At 39.8% G+C, this 12,761-nt stretch overlaps 1 protein-coding gene across 1 annotated transcript in view; it reads right to left on the bottom strand.

Annotated features, from left to right (window-relative positions):
• Window positions 1–6,052, bottom strand: part of TRMT9B (tRNA methyltransferase 9B (putative)) — a 541,165-nt gene extending 535,113 nt beyond the window's left edge. Inside the window, exon 1 of the mRNA XM_044062499.1 lies at window positions 5,508–6,052. The gene's annotated coding sequence lies outside the window, so the exon portion shown is untranslated. The remainder of the gene's footprint in view (window positions 1–5,507) is intronic.
• Between the last annotated feature and the right edge of the window lie 6,709 nt (window positions 6,053–12,761).

Genomic DNA, 12,761 nt, shown 5'->3' with positions numbered 1-12,761 from the left:
AATCTAAATCCCTTAGAGCCACACGCTCGAGGGACTTGAACCTCTGCACAGAAATAAATAGAACTTGCTGGAGGGACAGGTTCATAACCCAGAGGCTCCCTTCACTCTGGAATAGAATTCCAGTTCATGTGAGGCAGAGCACCTCACTGCATCTCTTCAAGAAGAATCTCGATAGGTGGATGGAGGATCGTAGGTTTGTCCCAGGGATTACTCCCGTGTCACTATTAGACAGAGGCACAGTAAACTAAACCTTAAAAAGGGCACAGTATACTCAAATCAAGGGGTGGCGTAAGCCATACAGAATCGGGCTAGGCTTATAATTGCCCCAGGGCAGATAGCCTAGTATGAACCTATGAACCTATGAAAGCAACCATGTATGTGGATACATTGCACATAAATGTTAACAATGTGCCAGACAGGAACATAAGCATAACAACACTAACTGTCATTTAAAACAACCGTGCTTCTTACAAATACATAAATAAAGAAGCAAAAAGCTATAATGTAGCAGCAGTAAACATCAGCAAAGACACAGTAATGTTCATATTACACTAATTGGGGTAGTCATTCAAAATTCTATTATTTGTTTTTAAACATGTGCTATGAACAGCAAAAGGAAATCATAAGACAAGCAAGTGTAAAAAGATACTTTATCCAGATTCTCTGAAGCAATTAGGGTTGCCACCTTTTCATCTTCCCATTTCCTGACAAATAAGCCACCCCCAGCAGAAGGAAAACACACCCCTTGCCTCAGGGTGGTAATACCCCTTTAAGCAAGCCATGCCAAAAATCACCAGATTTTAAATGCCATACACACTGACTGTAGGATATGATGCCCTAGCCAAAGTGTTCATTGGCACTCCCTATCCACCCTCGTATGCACCCCAGTTCTCCCCACGTTCCTCCCATTCTTGCCTCCTCACACTATCCAAAAAACATCTGTTTTACCAAGCCTGTCAGTTTTTTTCCTACATCCTTTTGCTGCATCCCAAATGGCTAAGAGTATACTGTAATAACTATCTAGAAACGAATTAAGTTGACGGTCTGGGGGCCACAAGACCACCAGAAGTTACGGGGGTTCTAAATTCTCTGAGGGGCACTTTTAGAGACTTTTCCCCAAAAAACTTTGGTCCAATAATGGCCTGAACAAAACTCATGACTTAGGAGAGTAACTATTTTTTTTCTTTCAAGGAAGAATAAGTTATGTGCAAGCCTGACTGTTGAAGGATGATGGTACAACGATTAACAATAAACAGAGCAGTACTTACCCATAAAACCGATAAGAAAATGCTTGTGAGGGCATATAAATCAAATGTGGGATGACTGCCTTCCACACTACCCAAAAAAGGTAGTCCCTTTCTGTGTATCCCTCTGGTGTTAAAATGGGATGGAAGTGAAAGGACAAATGCCCATAGTCATATATTTCAAGTTGCTGCTGTCATACATCTACACAGCATTCTGCCTCAGCCTAACCCCAAAGGCAGGCACCTTCTGCATACCCTTTAAAGTAGTAGTAAAATTAGGATGACCCACAAAGAACAAACACAGAACAACAACATATTCCACCCACTGCTGTCAGCTGTACATTTGCAGCATGCCTCCTTCCCCTACATCCATTTGATGTACACCCTACACCTGTATATACATCTGATTTCAGTTGTGAAGAAAGTACAAAAATAACACTTACAGTAATTCATTCTGAATTGTTTCTCTTACACAGTACATTGGCTCTATACACGCTACAGTGGCTTTCTATGCACACCTCTAAGGTGTGCTTTAGAAGAACGTTAAAAAATAATGACTACTCTGTCCCCAGCCAACACACACGCTAAAGAGACCTTCTGTGCACACTTGTAAACTTTGACTGAGAGGAACATTAAAGAAGTAATGACTACACTGTCCCTTGCCCTCATATGAACTATATCAATCTCTGTACCCACCTCTGAGTTGGGTTAGTTTTAGACTGAGTAGAGCCCACAACAGATGACCTGCTATGCCACTTATACAGCCTGGAATGATGTCCCTCAGCAGCTCTGAGTGTCTAGATGTTCTGAGATGCATTATGTGCCTTATTTTTTCATTATACAGGAGATTTATGTACACATCCACTAATATTATTTTGACTCTGTCACGCACACACACACACACACACACACACACACACACACACACACACACACACACATACACACACAAAGACATCTATATCTGTGTGGGTGCCTCAGACAAACTAGGGCTATCACAAGAGACACAAGAGACATACACACACACATAAAGACATCTATATCTGTGTGTGTCTCAGACAAACTAGGGCTATCACAAGAGACATACACACACATACACACATACACTCACACAAAACTAACACTGAGCATGCTTTATACAGGTACACTGGACGAACATCAGTTCATCTACAACACAGTTTTAAGGTGTTCAAAGACTCCACAACACCTGAATAAAGCCCACACAAAGACAGAGAGGTCATGCAGAATCCACACTGATGGAGTAACAACCAAGAACTTGGACAGGGACGTAAGGAATGTGAGATGGCAATATTACTCAATGTGCTACTGTACCAATGATGTGTTTCATTCCCACACATCCAGCCTAAACCACCAAATATTGCCACTTATTCTGTGCAACCATAACTCTCAACTGTACAGATTTTCGCAGAATGTCCAGATTTTTGCCTCATATTTTTGATCTGTTCCTCATAAAACTTTTGTTTTTTTTTGACAAATCATTGGTATGATCTAAGAATTAAAGTCACTAAATAATGACATGCATTCCAGTTTCAGACTTCATACCCTTCAGAAAATACATGCTAACACAAATTCTGTTATTCTAGCAACTTTCTAAGTTTATAAAAGCAATATTTAAAATGTTCCCTATTTTTGAGCTTTCTTGTGCTTAGAGGTCGACAGGTATGTGTGATAGTGAAAGAAATTATGGCCAACTTGCTGCACTTCAATACACACACACACACGCATATATATATATATATATATATATATATATATATATATATATAAATATATAGATATAAATATACAATTTAACACCCCAATACATCCACTCATATACAAGTATAAGCCATAACAATAGCAGTTGTTGTTACATTGCATTTTAATGGAAACAGAAAATCCAAGTGCAGCAGTGAACATTTTCGGAAACATAATTCAGAAATGCATTGGTTCTTATAGTGATTCAAAATACTAATGTCTTTCTGCTTTTCCCATTTAGGGGTCGCCACAGCAGAACTCCGGTCCGCTAATGACTGGCAGTGGATTTTTACGGTGCTGAGGTGCCAGCCCGATGCCCAACTTTCAACGAAGGCATACCCATTCACGCACGCACCTACCTGCATGTCTTTAAACATCACTCAACCGCAGGGAGGACATGCACACTCCACACAGAAAGTGCTCCAGATGAGAATCGAGCTGGAGAACCTCTTGCTGTGGGGCGACAATGCTAACCACTGCACCACCACGGCCTGTATTCTTATAGTGATTTAAAATACTGTTCAAATACTCACCATACCTGAATTTCCTGAAAGAGACCCTTATTTCTGGATTTATTAACAGAGACCCTGATTTCCTGACAGTCAATAAAATCTCCTGACAGGTGGCAACCCTGAAGCAACCAGGTTTAAAGTCTTTCTCAAACTATAAGCTTTCTGACTTTTTAAGTGTAAGAGTATACCTGGATTAAAGTTTATACAGAAAACATTCAGTTTTAAATAATCAGACAAGGAACTTTCAGGAGTTAATAGGTATGTGTTCACAAAGTAAGGCTATGTATTTATACATGTATGTATGTATTTTGTTCTATGCAGTATGAAGAAGTTTCAGGATTGAAAGATGCAGTTATTTATAATATTTATTTATTAAAAAGATAAGTGAACTGGTCCTTCATGGAATCTTTTCAGCCACAACGTGGACCACAAGGAGTAAATACAACATACATCTGGGCAATTTAGTGTAGACTATCAGCCATCATGCTTTGAGAGATGTCAAGAAGGGTACTTGAAGATGACATGTGCAGATACAGGAAGAACATGCCAATTCCCCTACCCCCACCTGCCACACACAGAATGGTGGTCAGAATTAAACACTAGATTCTGGATCTGTGAGGCTGCCCTTAAGCTACAATTCACACGGTTAGTAGGTAATTAAAAGTACCTTCTGAGCTTCGGTTTGGAAATTATTTCAATTACCTAGCAACCACCAAAACCCATAATGCTGAGGTTATATCTTTAAACTCTTCTGCTATCCCATGTATTACAGTGGCTACATTCCAGCTGTAACAAGTTCTTGTTAATACACTGTATAATGATTTTGCCACTCACATTGTTTTCTGAGCATCCCATCACCTCTTTGAATGTAAGCCAGAAAATGAATGCACAGGTTTTGGGCATTTCACAAAGACTATGATTGAATCCAAGATTACCTTGTTGCAAAACAAAAGTAAACTGCAGATTAAAAAAAAAACGTGGCTCATACTTTGAATTTATTCCTGCGTTGAAATTTGGACTTGAGTTTCAAAATGTCTTTAATCTGAACAGTAAAAAGTGGTCTCTTAAGTACCACACATGTTGAGTATGTTATTACTAGATTAGTAGATAACCCATAGCATCCAGACTCTGTTAGATTTATGGGGCTGCTTAAATTTTTTGGTGTTTGGCACTGTTACAAGCAGAACAAATGGCATTCGATTAGCAAATATGAATATTTCGTTTCTATTACCTGTGTTTCAGTACTACTTCATTTTAAGTTCTGTGTTTGTGCCATTTCAGTTCTAGTAAATACTTAATTATTTAATCAATTTAAAGGTTATTCTAATAATTCCATAGGTCTGCAATTGCAGAGTATCATTAGAATCCAGTCAAAATACATTTACCCTCCCTTTGCATCACTGTACAGTAGGCTCACATCCCCTCACCTCCCACCCACATATACAAGAGTGACAGCCACAAAATGCTTGGTTGTAAAGGAAAACAAATTATAAGATCTCAGCTTTGGCTTGATTATTAACTGCAAGATTGCCGCTTGCACAGACGTGCAGAGAAAGCAAATCTTTGACCAGCCCAACACAGTTTTTTTATCAAACAGATACATCTCTATGCATTATATTATTACTTAATAAAAGTATTTTGGCAGGTAATGGAAAAAGTGAGGTCCCTAACCAAGCATGCAGCAGAACTGCACAAGACAGGCGTGTATAAGTCCAGCATAAGATCTTCATTGTAGCAAAGTCCTCTCAATAATGCAACCCTTTTCTATTCTTTCACCAGGTATTTTACGTATTTATAGTGGCATCAAACTCACCCCCACTATCGATCAGCAAATATATTACACTTTCAGACAGCAACGTTATTTTAATATTATTGCAATTAATTACGACTGAAGACCTGCTAAAAGTTCTTACACTCCACATAGCAAAGTAACACAGCAGCTGTTTTTGTCTGTACACTACAGACTGAAGAGAAGAAAAAGGAATTTCCTTACCTGTTGGAGAAGGAGCGGTCACCTCATATGTGTAGCGGTCTATCCAAGCAAGAGCAAAGAAAGCAGCGTTGCTGGCGGTAACCTGCGTGAGCGCCGCGTTCACTATCCAACTCGTGGTTGTCAGCAGAACCACGCAAGGACACGCGCTTTCCCTGCTCACGGGTGCGCTCTAGGAGCGGGCACGAGCCCAGCTTTGAACGGTTTACTTTTTCTGCGCGACCTTGGTATGTTATGCTCACCCAACACGGACGTCGTTTGGACTGGTCACTCACTAGTTTGCATTATTTCCTCCTCGATCGCCACATTTACCCTATTATCAACCTTAGTTGTGCTTTTCTGTGTGTGCTCCTCGAATGTTGTTATCTTTGGGAGTGTAAAATTCACTCTTGAGGCGACATTTCTTACGCTATTTTGCACGGTGCCTGGGGTTTATTTGTGCCTTATAAGGCCTTGCGATTGGAATACGGGAATAAGCGGTCTAGACAAACTGAGTATCTTTTACCTTGGATGCCCTCCATAATGTGTGCATTCGAGGCGCTGTCAGTCAGACAGCCACATGAAAAGTGCAAGTGCAGCCTTTTTAACTGCTCTGTGCATGATATCCCGGTGTTATGTAAACATGAATATGCCCAACTGAGTGTTTTAAACGATTTGCTAAGATATATTTCGAATAATCTTATGAGCTAAATCATTAAAAGTGTGCAATTGAGCACGCCTAAGTGCAAAACGTTTATGTATGTAAAACAACAATGTTTAGGGATATAATGCTTTTCTTAATTCTCCGAGTAAAGTAATCGTAGATTGATATATAGCAGCACTGGTGTGTGACAGAAGTCATGTTTATGCCTTACCTAGATTATTCAGTTTTGGAGGAATCTAAAACACAATTCTTACAGCCCTACATTACCAGACGCATCCCACCACTGAATACTGTAAATACTTTGGGAGAGAACAACTTTCTAAACGTGATGAATCATTTTTTGGATGTCTTATACATTCTATAGATTCGCCTCCCAAGTGTTTATTTTTAAACCATGTTAGTCTGCTATGCGGCAACCTTTCAAATATCTCCCCCGAGAATAAAGACAGTGACCCCCCCCACCCCCACCCCACCCCCAGCCATCCAGCCGTGCATAACTATTCCTAATTTTGCAAGAGCAAAACACATATTCCTGGCTGAAGAAGGCACAAGTTATTCTAATCTAAGATTGTTCACTTCACACCTAAAAAAACAGCTGCTGACAAATAGTATATTTCATTTTATTGCTGTGTGTGTGTGCGTGTGTGTGTGTGTGCGTGTGTGTGTGCGCGCGCGCGAAATACACCTGCATACACACGCAACTAGCACCACACGGACGCATGTATATATACATATAATATATGTATGTTATTTATATAGATAGATAAAATGTATGTGTGTGTGTGTGTGTGTGTAGTACTGTAGATATACAGTGTCTGTGTGTGTCTGAATGAAAATTAACCAAAACCACCACACATCAAGGCAGCATACCTCTCAACCTCTTAGAGTAAGAAACCTGGACAAAGCCATAGAAAAAGTGGTACAAATAGGGACAATTTTGAAATATTGCTCTTACAAACTTAGAAAGTTGATAGAATAACAGGTTTTGCATTAGCATGAATTTTATGAAGGGTATGAAGTCTAAAACTCAAATGTGTCATTATTTTCTAACTTCAGTCTTTAATGATTTGGCACTAATTTGCCACAAAGCCACAATTTTATGAAAAACGGACCAAAAATATAAGCCAAAAATCTGTACAGTCGAGAGGTATGCAAGGCAGCATTTAGCCTTAAAAATCTGTACAGTTGAGAGGTAGAATCCCAATGATGCAGTATAATCTCACTCATCCCCACCAACAATTACCTAAACTGAGGGGGGGGGGGTTAAATAAACATTGGACACTGTGTCCTCCTGGGACATCAGTAAGAAAATTTGAAGTATGATAAATATCCCTTAAATTTTAAGTTTAACTTAAGTACCCAAGGATTGTAAAATGATGCAACATAACTTGTAGCTGTTGATGCAGTTTGGTGACTGGCCAGGTCAGAATGAGCTAGTGGTTCTTTTCAAAGGAGATGCAGAGTGGCTGGTATGCTGACTGATTACATCTGGCCAAGTGTCAGGGTAAATATACCTGCCTACAATGGAGGCAAAAGTTGTATAATTTACCTGCCTCTCCAGTGTTCCAGCAGGATGGCTATGGCCATGGAAGAATAATCAGATTGTGAGGAACAGGTTGTTTGTGCACTTGTGCGTTTCAGTGGAGTGGTTATTTTATTTTATTTATTTTGCCTTTGTTTACCAAAAAAGTCTGATTGGGTTTAGCTTAAGCCCATTTCAGTGGAGGCCCAGAGAGAAAAGTTCCTCAGAGTTTTTTAAAAAATTATTAAAATTATGCATAGAATGACAGTGTACAGAAAGTATGTAGGTATTTACAAAGAACGTGATATTTTAAACAGTATGCACACATTGGCAGGGTACAAGAATATTAAAGCTGTGGCTATTTATTTACATTATATATATATATATATATATACACACACACACACACACACACACACACACACACACACACACACACAGTGGATATAAAAAGTGTACACACCCCTGTTAAAATGCCAGTTTTTTATGATATAAAAAATGAGACCACAATAAATCATTTCAAAACTTTTCCCACCTTTAATGTGACCTACAACCTGTACAATTCAATTGGAAAACAATTTTTTTATGGGAAAAATACAAAAAATAAAAAACTTACAATAAGCTGGTTGCATAAGTGTGCACACCCTTAAACTAATGCTTTGTTGAAACACCTTTTGATTTAATTACAACATTCAGTCTTCTTAGGTAGGAGTCTATCAGCATGGCACATCTTGACTTGGCAATATTTGCCCACTCTTTCTTACAAAAGTGCCCCAAATCTGTCATCTCTTGTGCACAGCCCTTTTCAGGTCACCCCACATATTTTCTATTGTATTTAAGTCTGGGCGCTGGCTGGGCCATTACAAAACCTTAATTTTCTTCTGGTGAAGCCATTCTTTTGTTGATTTGGATGCATGCTTGGGGTCATTGTCATGTTGAAAGGTGAAATTCCTCTTCATCTTCAGCTTTCTAGCAGACGCCTAAAGGTTTTGGGCCAAATGTGACTGGTATTTAGAACTGTTCATAATTCCCTCCACCTTGTCTAAAGCTCCTGTTCCAGCTGAAGAAAATCAACCCCAAAGCATGATACTGCCACCATCATGCTTCACAGTGGGGATGGTGTTCTTTTGGTTATGCAAAGTGTTTGTGCGCCAAATGTACCTGTCTGGACTTGGGTGAAATGGCACCTTAGGCCTACTGTTTCAGACCCCCCCCCCCACACACACACACACACAACCTCCAGTCCTCCCCTCTGTTTCCCCCCATGTTGGGCTCATCATACAATGCACATTACTCTTTTTCTTTCTTTTCTCACATTTTGCCTTATTCTTCAGACCCCCCCCCCCCCCCATGTTGGGCTCCCCATACAATACAGATTATTTTTTTTCTTTCTTTTCTCACATTTTGCCTTATTCTTCAGATTTTTCAAGACACCATAACTTTCTATATGCTCTGAAATGCATTTTTAAGCTCTTTTCATTTTTACAGAACCTTTTCATCCACTGAAGACATTAACAGAAATTATGATCAATGATAGAAATTTCTGTTCAGCTTTAGTTTTCCTGGCATCCTTTCAACACACCTTTCCTAACCAACACAGCACAGTAATAATCTTTTAGGAAACAACGCAAAATGCCAGGGTCCAAGAAGCCATAGGGTGGTAGATGCTCTGGGTCCATTTAGAGCATTTCCCAACCTTTTAATCCATTGGTGGCCTAAACTAAAATCATGAATAAGGAAAGAATTTCAGTCATTTTTATTTTTGTGTCTTTCAAGGAAGGTATTAAGCTGTGCCCAAGGGTAAATGTTCAAGAGTGACAGAATATTAGCTCATAATAAACTAACAAGCCAACTGTTGTGAGGATACACAGGTCTGTCCCAGAATACTGCCTGCCTCCGTAAAATCCCCCCAAAAAAGACAGTCATTGCCTGTGCATCCCACTGGTGCTAGATTGGGATGAAAGCAGAGGTACAAATTGCCACAGTCATGTATTTCAAGAGACTGCTGACATACATATACATAGCATGCCTCCTCACCTGTAGCCCCCAAAGGCAGCCACCAGTATACATGCCTGATGCATGATTGTGAGAAAAGTGAAAAAAATAATGATCACAGTAATGTATTCTACTTTGTTGCTCCTAGACAGTACACTGCCCCTACAGAAGTTGTAATAACCTTTTTTGTACACCTGTGATGTCTGTCAGAAAAGTAAAACAAACAATAACCAGACTGTCCTTAGGCTAAACATAAGCTATATTGATCTCCTGTGCACATCTCTAAGCTTTGACTGTGATGAAAATTAAAGAAGTAATAACCACACAACCACCAGCCCCTCCCATAACGTACAGTAGTTTTCTGTGCACACACATCTAAACAGTGTTGGTTTTAGAATGGCTGCAGGTAAGCGCAGTGGCCATTATCAGCTTTATCTTAACATGGTCATATCACAGGCCTGCTCAGGTTAAAGAGCATAATCAGAAAATTACTACATTTTTTTCTCCTCATTTTTCCCCAACCAGCAGCAGCTTTTGTGGGGCCCCCACACAGTCAAAGATGATTAAAGAACCCCCTGCAGCCATGTGTATTGCAGGTACCTAATGCTGACTATGTTGTTAGTTTTAGTGGACATAAATGTCCACCAGTAGAGTTTGTGGCACTACATCAGTGGTAAAATATTTAATCAATTGTGAAGACTGTTACCTGATAAAACACTGTTACTATAACCTGAGATATCTTTGAATTTTAAAGGAAATACAAAATAAGAGTTATTATCCACTTGGCTTCTTAAGTATACAAAATTACTGTACTAGCTTTTGTTAGTTTGACAGACATGTTACAAAATATCAGGCTAAAATTCAGGGTTCACTGGTGCCTAAACCTGGCTATGAATTGAACCCAGGGCTTTTTTGTAAGCAAAGAGGTGGTGGTACACATATGTTGCATCATTTGGGTCAACCCCCCACCCCGCCCAGTCCCAGCCCCTGCCCTGCCCAGTCCCAACCTACCCCACCCTGTCCCGACCACCCCAATACTTTTTTTCTGAAAATCCTCTTTCATGAAAAAATAAATAAAATCTTCTCTGTTAATAATGTAACAATTGAAGTCACTTCTCACAGCAAATTATTAAGCATGATAGTGGACAGTAATCTTAAATTTTACCTGCAGTCCTGCATTATCCTTGTGGTGACGGGTCCACCTGTCCCAGACAGTTATTTTGTTTTGAAGAGCTCCTGTTAAATCCTTTATTCATGGGGTTCCAAATGAAATATCTCAGTATTCAATATATCACATAACGGGTTAAAATTTGAAACTGACAAATCGTCAAGTGTACGTGTACTGTGTTGCAAAAATCCCACAGCTGTATTAAGAAACAACTGAAATGAGGTCCTGGCCTGATGGTGAAAGGCCTGGCAAGTTTCTGGACAAAAGGTCAAGGCTTACAGGCAACAGATATCTATAGCAGGGGTCAAGGTGACTGGCAAACAGGTTATGCTCACTGGGGAAATATGAATTAATGCATAGTCACATCACTTCTATAAGCAACTTTACTTTGAAGCCCTTTGCTTGATGATTGGGAGAGTAAGATGAGTGAATTCTTTGACAAAGTGAACCCTCTTCTGTCACTGGAAGAGTGGAGTAGAGTTCTTGAAAAATTTATTTTAATTTTGCGTGCTCTGCTCCTATGCTGTGCTCATGGCCGGCCTTAGGCATAGGCGAACTAGGCGACTGCCTAGGGCACCGTAAAAGCCGGCATCATAAAGGGCGCAAACTGAGTTAACTTAAACTTTACTTCTCTCCACTTTTCAGCTGTAGCATTGTGCCCTCCCCCACTTTATTTATTTTATTTATTTATATTTGTTGACCGGGAGTGTCCGACTGGACGTAGGTCCATTTTCAGCAGAGGCCCGGGGAGAAAAGCTCCACAGTTAAAATAAACAGGCAGTAGTTACATTGGATTATATAGCGATTAACAATTTACATAGCAATTACTTACAACATATTTACAGATGAAAAACATAGTACATCAGTAGACAACTAGAATCTTTATCTGTGAAGTACATAACAGACATTAACAAATGTTAAAATAAGAAGTTCCTGCTGTATAAGTACTAGGCTAATGAGCATCTGAGCTTGCTATAATCAAGGTAGTTAGTGGAGTGGAAAGAAAGGCAGTGGTTGGATGGGGTGGGTGATATTAGCGTGGGAGTTGCAAGGGCATAGCCAGCATGTTTTTAGGTGCGCTTTTAGTAAAGTTTTGAAGTGGGTGCTTGATGGTACGGAGGTAATTGTGGGTGGGAGGGAGTTCCATAATTTGGCTATGGTGCAAGAGAATAGTGCTTCACCAGCAGAGTTATTGGCTTTAGTGATCTGCAAGTGATTTTTGTTGCTGGATCTTAGTGGTCTGGTGGTGCGATAGGGTTGGAGTAAATTCTGGAGTGATGGGACATTTAGTGGATGGTTTACTAGTTTGTGGGCGAGTGAGAGTTGATACCATTGAAGGAGGTGATGGAGTTCAAGCCAGCCCAGTTCAGCAAGTGAGAGACAGTGGTGACTACGGTAGGATGCCTCTGTGGCGAATTTAGCAATTTTGTTGTAGCAGGTCTCTAGCTTGTTTAGATCGCATTGCCTTAGGTTGGTATATATTGGAGAGGCATAAAGTAGGGAGGAGATAAGGTGGGAATTTGCTATTGAAATCTTTGCTGCTTTGATGAGAAGATGCTTATTTCTGTATAACGCTCCTAGTTTTTTGTGGACTTTTTTATGGTCATGGATATGTGAATGTCAAATTTTAGTTTATTGTCTATTTCCACTCCTAGCAATTTGGTGTGTTCAGTTGGGTATATAGTGGTGTTGTCTTTTGCTGTGATGTTAAAGTGAGAGTTGTTTTGAGTATGTTTGGTGGGTTGGAAGATGAGTAGTTTAGTTTTCTTTGGGTTGAGTATTAACTGGGCATCAGATAACCAAGTTTCAACAGAGGAAAAGGCTTCCTGTGTGACTTTTTGCAGTTTGGGTAGGGACTGGGCTGAGCAGATGATGGTTGAGTCATCTGCGTATTGTATGAGTGTGCTATGTGTGGTGGCAGAGGCTAGA

Source organism: Protopterus annectens, chromosome 2.part1 (assembly GCF_019279795.1).
Source record: "Protopterus annectens isolate FY-2018-M chromosome 2.part1, PAN1.0, whole genome shotgun sequence".
Lineage (NCBI taxonomy): Eukaryota > Metazoa > Chordata > Ceratodontiformes > Protopteridae > Protopterus > Protopterus annectens.
The sequence above is the reverse complement of the archived record's forward strand: the minus strand, read 5'-3'. Positions and strand labels throughout refer to the sequence as shown.